Source organism: Telmatherina bonti (genome assembly GCF_933228915.1).
Source record: "Telmatherina bonti genome assembly, chromosome: 6".
NCBI lineage: Eukaryota > Metazoa > Chordata > Actinopteri > Atheriniformes > Telmatherinidae > Telmatherina > Telmatherina bonti.
Genome location: NC_136624.1, coordinates 29953871 through 29964679, shown reverse-complemented (window position 1 = coordinate 29964679; position 10809 = coordinate 29953871).

The window sequence follows — 10809 nt, the reverse complement described above, 5'->3', positions numbered from 1 at the left end:
TATTTGTCCTTTTAGCAAAACATAAAATAAAAAAGTATCAACATATTTTGAGATATTTCCCTTTTTTTTTTTATTACCAAGTGATATGTCAAAATGCTTATAGTGTAATCATCTGTTTTCTGGTATTTGTTAAGAGGAAAAACACAAAAAATTCAATTGTGTTCAACAAGATTTTGAGCAAAGTTTGTACCATAAAGTGATCGTATGGTACAAAATGTCTCAGAGACATTATGTATCATATATGTTGTGCTGGCTTCTTATAGGTAAATGAGGGTTATTGTATTTATCCATATTTGACAGCACCCTCAGTGGTTAGATGGCATACCCATTACATGATAGGTCAGGTCAAAAGTAACCTGTAACAGTATGCCTTTAGCCCCTTTTGAGCTTCAAGCACTGATGTCATGGTTCATAATGAGATATGTCATTGTCCAGATGAAGACATTTCCAATTATGTATTTGGTTTAGTGAAAGCCAAAGTTTGTTTGTTTTTTTTTCATTTGATTTAAAAAGATAAGTTTATTCTTTAGCCGTCGTCATTAATGAGATAGAAAAAGAAATCTTAAGAAGTCTCGCTCCACCACTTGTGTATCATGTTCACAGACTGAGACAGGACACAGACACGTCTGACCCGTAAAATGTGTTACGTTTAAACATCACACATCTTTTCTTTTACTGTCTTTAATTTATTACAGGATAAAAGTTTTTTTTTCTTAATATGTGTTCCAATTTTCATTTTACACAATGTCGCAGCAATACTGGAATTGGGGTTGTAAAAGCGATTGTGCGTGACCTTAAATGGGATAAAGCAGGTTTAAAAATGATAAATGAACACACACAAGTTATCTAATAGGAAGTGGAATTAGGTATGTTACTTTTCTATTCAAACATATAGAGTTTTTATTGTATCCAGAACTCATCTGGGGCATGAGGTCATGGCAACTTCCTTTATTTGAAACAAAGCTTTGTGTCTAAAATAACTTTGGAACATTACAATAGCAGCCATTCAGCATTGCTTTTAACTCATTGCCATGAATGATTTAACCTCTGGCTGAAAGGAGCAACTGTCATCTCCTGCAGGCGAGAGACGTGCCTGCATACACTTCTAGAACAGTGCTTTAAGTGGACCGGTTTGCAGCGGTACGCAGTACCAGCACTTTTAAATTCTATCCCTTTGCGTACTGGGACTTCTTTTTCACTACTTCGACTATTTTTTTACAGATGACAGTAGTACTACTTAACAGTCAGTTACTACACCAAACAAACTAAGTGTATGGCTGATCAGTATTTTAAGTTTTTGAAGATTATTTCTAGATTAAAGATAATATTGCTAAGTGGCATGGCGAGGCCTAATGCTGTGAAAAACATATTTCACAGAGAAAAAGTGTAATAGTAATACACTGTTAAATTAGTCTGGTAATAAGCTAAATAAGTCTAAATGTATAACTTCTTTTTTTTTTTTTTAACCCTTTCATGCACAGTGGCCCTGTAGTGGGCCCCTATTGACAAGCTTTTTTCTTGCATATTCATGAATGAGGAGAGTACTTTTTTTAAATAAACCACTTCAGTGTTTTGTTTTGGGTTTTTTTTTTTTTTTTTTTACAAAAAGTGAAAAATATTGCATTGTTTTTATTATTTATTCATGCATGAAAGGGTTAATGAACTTTAAGTTTATGTATTTACTTTTCAGTGTTATTTTTAATGTCCATGCAATGAGACTTGAAGTTCACAAAAGTGTCTCCATGGCACTTTGAATTTGGCAAATGTGGATTTGATTTAGAACTTGCTGTGTTTGTCATGTCTGTGCTACATAACTGTTAATCTACAGATCAATTTATAGATCTACATAAAAGTATCAGCCATGTTTCTGTCCCATATTTGCATGACAAAACTGACAGCAAATCATTAAGGGAGGACCACCACTTATTTTGTTCCACTTAAAGCACTGCTCTACACTGCAAAAACTGAAATCTAAGAAAGACTAAAAATCTTAAATTGAGTACACATATGCTTGTTTTTAAAGGTAAGATCATTCTTAGTTTTTATGCCAGAGAATTCCTCTTGTTTTAAGAGTATCTTCATTTGTTTTGGGAAGTCTTGACAAGCCAAATTTTCTTGTTCTGTTGGCAGATAATTTATCTTATTTTAAGCAACATTTACCTAATTTTTGTATACTTTTTTCTTGTTTTTTAAGGCTGAGTTTTTGCAGTGTAGAAGCTGCTGCAGAGGGACCGTAAATGATGTCTATACCACTCGCTTAGAAAATGTAAGTTCATGTAAAATAAACTATTTTTTTCTGATATAACTGTGTACGGTACCAGTCAAAAGTTTAGAGACATTTTCCCAAAAAGTTTCTGGGGAGAGAGTGTGTGTAAACTTCTGTTGTCAATACTTTAATCAGTATTTGTCATTCATTTAATCATGTTCATATTACTATTACTGAATTACTGTTAAAATTAGTTAATTGAAATATATATATATATATATATATATATATATATATATATATATATATATATATATATATATATATATATATATATATATATATATATATATGTGTGTGTGTGTGTGTGTGTGTGTGTGTGTGTGTGTGTGTGTGTATGTATATATGCTGAATATACTTACTTACTAAATATACCTATTCAGTTCAAATGGAGTCCCAGCATTAATTCAATTCAATTCAACTTTATTTGTATAGCACCACTTCACAACAATGTTGTCACAGGGCACTTTACATACACAAATCAACATACACATTATTTCAAGTCAATTTATACATATCCTATAATAGAAACCAACTGATTGCATCAAATCATGACTTCGATCCAATCCCCCATCCTGAGCTGCACGCAGCGACAGTGGGAAGGAAAAAACTCCCCTTCAACAGGAAGAAAACCTCCGGCAGAACCCGGCTTAGGGAGGGCAGCAATCTGCCTCGAACGAGACGACAGGAAAGACAGAACAAAATGTACAATTGTACTTAATCAGGAAGTACTGCGGAAAAAAAGGAGAAATAAGTTAGATATTTAAATACTGTAAAATTAATACTGGCATATATTTATACATTGATATATTAGAGAAATAGAGCGAGGTACTTCTCAGTGCATCAGGTAACATCCTCATTGCTACATAAGTAAAGGATGGCTAGACTACCCATAACTATAAGAGCAATAAGCATAACTTGGATAGTTGGGTCCCGTACATGCAGACTCCAACTCAGGAGATGCTCGTATCCTAACTAGAAGAATCATGAAAAAGGAAGGTTTTCAGCTCGATCTTAAAGGTGTGGAGGGAGTCTGCCTCCCGAACCCACGGTGGGAGCTGGTTCCATAGGAGAGGAGCCTGATAACTAAAGGCCCTTCCTCCCATAGTACTCTTTGAGACTCTGGGAACCGCAAGTAAACCTGCAGTCTGAGAGCGCAATGCTCTATTTGGAATATATGGAACTATAAGATATTTCATGTACAATGGAGCTTGGTCATGGAGAGCTTTATATGTGAGGAGAAGAATTTTAAACTTTATCCTGGATTTAACAGGGAGCCAGTGTAGAGAGGCTAAAACTGGTGAAATATGATCTCTCCTGCTAGTCCTCATCAGAACCCTCGCTGCAGCATTTTGGATCAGCTGGAGACTTTTCAGGGCATATTTGGGACAACTCATAAATAAGGAATTGCAGTAATCCAGTCTGGAAGTTTATAAGCTATTGTTTGACCATTCACTTTTGAGGTCTGATGAAGTCATATGAGTGTTGTTGATCCAACCAAACATCTTTTGGGACATCAGGATCTATGGAACGTTTGTTGCCACCAGTGAGTGGTTGGGAGGTGTACGTGTTTAATAGTGATGTTACATTCATAATAATCAAGTGGAAGCAGCAAATGCATCTCTTGTTGAAGGTAAGAATTTCAAAACTTGCTTTGCTTTGGTTTATTCAACCCCCGATCCTCCACCTCCAAGTCAGATAAAGGATTGTGTATCATGTAGGTCGGCCACACAGACTTTCTAGCTTGCTTGATAGGATAGCATGTTTTTCTTGTGAGTGTGTGTATGTGTGTGCATGGTTGTGTGCAAAAGTGTGTGTGTGTGTGTGTTCAGAGGTTATATTGGGATTTACTTTGAGAAGGAGCTCTACAGTTTCTGGGTTGCAACTGGAGAGCCACATGTGTACGCACATCGAAGAGACACATCCATCTGGTCTACACATCAAATCCGCCATTCTTGGCTGTGTACAAAGCTGACAACATAAAAATCTCTAACTATCCTTTCTATGGTCTCTGTGTCAACTATAAAGATAGTGATTGTTGCTGGGGAATGTGAAGAAACAAGACTATGACATATTCTAATTATTATACTCTACTTAGTCATATTAAACTGGAGTTCAAATCTTTTACAAAATGCACACACAAGCACATGACTATGTAGGCTACGCAGCGCCAAGGTGTTACCTTCTTGTGAAATGTACTTGGTAGTTGGCAGTGCGCGAATATGAACTCCAGACATCTGGCTCATTGCTGAAGTAAAATTCAGGTTTAAACCTGCTTAAGCAATTCCTGCACGTTCAGTTCCAGTTATAATGAAAAGGGGTCTTGTGGTGGAATTCTGCTCACAGCAAGGGAGACATTCCCCCTGCCGTCTGGGGGCTACATATTTGACTTTTGAAGCCGTAATGTCTGTCAGTTTGGAATACTGTCCTGTCCCAGCCAAGGCAAAAAGTGAAATCTTTTCTTTCGTAAATGTCTCAAGTTTGGTCACTGGTGATTAGTTGCAATTATATCAGTCTGCTGTTGTATTTTACTGTATTTGCTCAGTGTGAACTACATGGTTTCACTTGTATTTCACCAACATGATATAAAGATTTCAATGCTTAACTGACTTGTAAAACTGGCACTGTTTTCATCCCAGTTGAAGTCTGCATGATATTCCTCATAACCACCAATCTGATATTCCACTTCATTTTCTGAATTACCAGGTAAATTTACATGAAAATGTTTTGTATTTCAGTTTTCCAAATTGAGATAAATAATAGAACGATAATTCTTTTGCTTTTCTGATCTATCTATCTATCTATCTATCTATCTATCTATCTATCTATCTGACCCATGTGATGAGTGTGCCATCTGCATTATGAAGTTATTTAATTCAGAAAAACACAGATTTTTTTTAAAATAAAAAAAACTCCATTTATTCAAAAAAGAAAAGCAAATAAAATCTTTTCTAAATGAAATCATCTTGTTAATTCAGACAAACAACTTCCTATAGATTTCAGCACACTTTTTCCAAGTGAAGGCTTATGTTTCTTAAGACTTTATTTTTTTAAAAAACCCCACAAAAACACTTTCTTTTGTTAGTAATTTGATACAAGTAGCATTACTATACAGTAACTGCTACTGTACTGCAACTACAATATTACAAATAAAGAAAAAAATATCTGAAAAATTCTGAAAGCTAATAATCTTAAATATGTTAGAGCTTATATTTTAGAATTGTGTCTGGTATGACAAGGACTTATGTGAAACCATGTTTTTCCCTGATATGACTTATAACTTATTTACATTTATAAAGTGCTTTACAAAAAACAAATCAAAACATATTTTTCAAAACAATAAACATTTTTAAGCACAGTCACAGAGTTGGTTATTGTGCTAATAGGCACAATATTACACTAAGATGTTTATGTAAATGCAAAGTAAAAAAAAAAAGAAAGCACAGCATGACTATGATATTGTCATTCCTCAGTACTCAAGATTTAACTACCTTTTGGGAACCACTATCATAACTTTGCCATGGCTGAGTGTCAACAGAAAATTGTGTTTTAAATGGTGTGTATTTGTTCTATAAAAGTACTCACCATTTAAAACGTATAGTTAACAGCAAAGCATAAGGTTTTTAACATTGCCTTTTGACACTATTGCAACATCACAATATAAAGAAAGGTATAAACATGAAAAAGGCCAAGCTCTGTGACTGCAGTATTTTTTACTGACTACCAGTTGTTCCAATTCACATGGGAATAATGCAGCAGCGTTTTTAAATAGACACATGAACTTTAGAAGGAATTTATTCAAAATTAGCCAGCTAAGAAATAAAACTGAATAGAATTGAAGTAAGTAGATTGAAGTAAATCTGACATTTCAAAAATTAGGACACTTAATTACACAGCAACAAAATATAAATTAATAAATAAAATGGTACGATTTAATGGATAAAAACATTAAACTCAAATTAAAAATCATGTTAGTCAATAATGAAAAGAATATGAAGACAGGACCGCAAACATGCCAGGTTGGGAGTGTGACACACTTAACAGAAAATAAAACCTGTTACCATGTGTACAAGAAGTGGTGGCTGCACAAGTCAACCGTAATTTCGATAACAGCAAAAATACTGAAAACTTGCGTGCTCTTGGAGGAGGTGTTGAGTCTACTCCGCTGTCGATGCACTGGGGTGTGGTGGAAGAGATTCATTTGGTTTTCCAGAAAACTGAGACAGATCTGGCAACTTTTTCACCAGCATTAATCAAAAATCATGTGTTTGCAGCATGAAAAACAAAGTTTTTCAGAGAAATTCGAAGTAGCATCAAACCAGTCGATAAATGTCCATATTCACTGGGCGGTATTTAAAGCCCCCTCCCCCCCCCCCCTTCTGTGCCTCTGTGCATGCCTCAGAACATCAAGAGGCCACTTTGAAACTGTCAGTATGATTTCTTAACATGTCGTTGGTGAAAAATAGCAGTGAGCACATAATTTATTTAATCTGTTTCTGATATTTATTTATAATCAGGTAATTGTTTCTGTATTGAAAGATTTCCAATTTTTTTTTTTTTATTCCATATGATAACTAACCAAGATCAAGATGAACAGTCAATAAGCACACTTATAAAATAGCATTAAGAGGTGGTTATTTCTCTTTTGGTATAGCAGTCACCATCTGCAGATTAGCTGTGTGTTGCTAGTAAGTGTGTGCATCCCACCACACCTTCCTTGCCCCAATCTTTAAATTTTATATTTGGTAGTGTGCCAGCATTATTAATTCCACATTTTTGGCTCATTACGACAGTGTTTTCATAATTGTTCAGGTTTGAATCTGTACAATTCCCATGTGTGCTAAATTCTACTTGTTTTAACGAGAAGGAATAGGTGGAATTCCACTCACAGCAAGGGAGATGTTTCCCCTGCTGTGTGATGGCTCAAATATGACTTTCTCAGCTCTTAAATCAGTCCAATCTCCAGCTTACTCAGAGGGGTGGTGGCTGTCTTTTCAGCAATAAATATTTGATATGATCATTTTCTTCATAAGAGGCCAAACTTGTTGAGTTGAATAAAAGTTTAATTTTCTACAGCACCTGTCTAATGGGACTAGAATGGTTTTCAGAATGTTGTTGCCAAAAGCAAAAGTCAAATGATTTGAAGTTGTTGTTTTGTTTTGTTTTTTTTTTTGTTTGTTTGGGTTTTTTTTTTGGAAGGTCACACCCTAAACAGTTCTGTTTCATTTAAGAAAAATACTCTTACAGTTCAACATAACTTCAAATATTGTCTTTATTTTTGTAATGTGCAAAGTTTAATAACTACTACCAGAGTTTGTCTGTGCACAAACGGCAATGTGGTTTTACAATTTGACTCCTGTTATTTATTTATGTATTTATTTTATCATAGTTTAAATTAGATTTATTTCATTTAACTAACCCTAAAGCAAATAATCTAAATATTTATCTCACAACTATAATAAATATGTTTAAATCAGTTCAGTGTCAGAGGCAAGTCAGCACAGAACATTAGCTCCAACTACATTGTAAAGTAGTTACAATGTACAAAAAGTTTAACAAACTGGTCAATTGTATATACACACACACACACACATATATATATATATATATATATATATATATATATATATATATATATATATATATATATATATATATATATATATATATATATATATATATATATATATGTATGTATATGTATATATATATCCATCCCCGATGATGGTAAAAACAGAGCATGAGAAACTGCATGTGAAAGTACCAAGACCTCAAGGATGAACTGGAGAAGGCCTGGAGGGTGAAAGCAACAGTAGTACCCATTGTGATTGGAGCACTGGGGGCCGTGTTCCCCACACTGGAGAAGTGGCTCCAACAGATATCTGCTGAAACATCAGACATCTCCGTCCAGAAAAGCACAGTCCTAGAAACAGCTAAGATACTGCGTAGGACTCTCAAGCTCCCAGGACTCTGGCAGAGAACTCGAGCCTGAACAGCCACCCGCACTACCCAGTGGAGATAGGAGGGGTGGGTGAGGGAGGATTTTTTTTTCATTATTATAATGTACCCTGCTGCTGAGAATTTCTTCCCTAACCCGACAATTATTTAAAATTTTTCCCTTGTGTTTTCTCCCGGGATGACTGATAAGTGAGCAATATCACATCTTTGATGGAGCAGCTGATCACATCTGTTAGTGTTATGGGCTCCATATCATTTTCTTCAGGTCATTAACGCAGAGGGGGGTGTCTCTGAGGGTTGTCATGGTCCTCAGAGGCTGAACAATCCCAACCTGTGAAATTTACCTTACAGTCAAGATGCCAAAGTCATTGACACGCTTCTTGACATTCATGTCTTTCAAGTCAGAATAAATGGCAGTCAGCTGCTCCACATAACACCTCATTATTTCATATGTGGTGTTCAAACAAGCTGTAACACCATATTTAAGTTTATGAATCAGCAATTACATCATTTCCCCTTTGGATCTCAGGTCATGAGCAGCTGCTGCATTTTTTTCTCCTTTATTTTGTTTTTAAGGAAAAAGTTAACACTTCCCTGCCACCCTGATTTATTCAGACTACATTCTTGGCTTTAAGGTTAACAGCAGTTTAAACAAGAATAAAAGATTTTAAATCTCTTGGCCAAAACACGCCTGAAAGAGAGTAAAAAGTAAACAATAACATTAACAGTATAGCTGTGTGTATTATAAATACTTATCTTAGAAACTTAAAAGAAAAAAAAAAAACATCACTGATCTCTAAAATGAAATAGAACTCAGATACCTATTATAAACAATTGCAATAACAATTTGATTGCAGTCAAGGGTAGCAACACATTTAATAGCCTTCTTCCAGATACAATCACAATTCCAAAAAAGTTGGATCTTTGTGTAAAACGTAAAAAATAAAAATAAAAATAAAAAAAAAATCTTTTTCAGTTTACATTTACTTCAATACACAACAAAGACAAGATATTTAATGTTCAAATTAATAAAACTATTGGGGGTTTTTTTTCTCAAATATTCACTCATTTTGAATTTGATGTTTTAAACGCATTCCCAATAAGCTGGGCTGGGAACAACAAAACATTGGGAAAGTGGAGGAAAGCCCAGGAAACATCTGTTTGGAACATTTCACAGGTGAACAAGTTAATTGGAAACAGGTGAGTGCCATAAGTAGCTGTAAAAGGAGCCAAAAGACTCGGCTGTTTACAAGCAAGGATAGAATGAGGTTCACCACTTTGTGAGAGTAAAATAGTGAACCATGTGTCTTAATGTATAATTGCAAGGAATTTAAGAGTTTTATCATTTACAGTGCACAATACCATAGAAAGATCTAGACAATCTGAAGAAATCTCCGCATGTAAGTGGCAAGGCCAAAAGCCAACGTTGAATCCCTGTGACCTTCGATCTTTCAGGTGGCACTGCACTTTCTGGCCTTCTCAGACACCGTCTTCATGTTCTTACTTTGTTCAGCCATGACAAACTTTTATTCGAAGAAGAGGAAAAAGTAGCACAAAGCAGAACCTGCTGTGTTTATAGAGGGGGAGCTTTAAAGCAAAGCACTCCAGGTCACATGATTCATGAGAGCCGGATCCGCTCCTCCAACGTCACATTGTCTGGTTTCTGAAGAGGTACCTGATGTGCTCTGGACCGGGGTAAATCTGGCCTCATCGGAGAAAATGACACTTTTCCATTGCTCCAGGCTCCAGTCTTTATGCTCCCTACCAAATTGAAGTGGTCTGGTTAGCCTCACTGATTAGTTGTTTCCATATGATTAGTGTAACTGCTCCCAAAGATTTTCATTTGGACCAGAGAAAGCCATGCTTCAGCTGATGTTTTAATTGGCATTTAGTTATTTATTTTTATTGTGTCACACGCACAAGACCGACAAAACCACCATGAAAAACTAAAGAAAAGACAAATATAAAACTTTCATTAATCAAACAAAAACACAAACAAACCCAAAATATACAATAAAATAATAAACAATTACCACGTGCGTTTTCTAATCCAACGTTTAGGAGTTGTTAGTCCATTTTCAACGTTTATCTCTTTCCTTGTCTCGTTCCTCTTCTCCGAAGCACGTTTACTCACTCGTCCCTAACTAGCATGCATGCCTTATTCACGTGCACTTCACATGCTCTTAATTCCTTCTTCTACCACAAGAGGTCAGTGGCTCAACACAGCAACCCCTTTTGTTTTTAAACTTGAATACAAGTAATATTACCAAAACAAACACAAAACATTTTCTGAGACAGATACATTTAGTTTATTATCTGTTTGATCCCAATCCTTTGAATTCCCTTGAAATTTTTCAAGTGGAATTTTTGCTTACTATTACTATTAAACGTAGCTCTGAGTTGTATTGCTGTTTTTTCCATCTGATTTCACCAAGCATTTAAGTGATCGCCGATCAGTTATTCAAGATGATTTTACAACCCAGTTTCTTCCTGGAAGATAATGTTTCTAATTAATCCTTCCAGTTAATCACAATTCAGTGGACAGTTTATAACCCAACTATGGTAGTTTCTGCAGTATTCTTTGA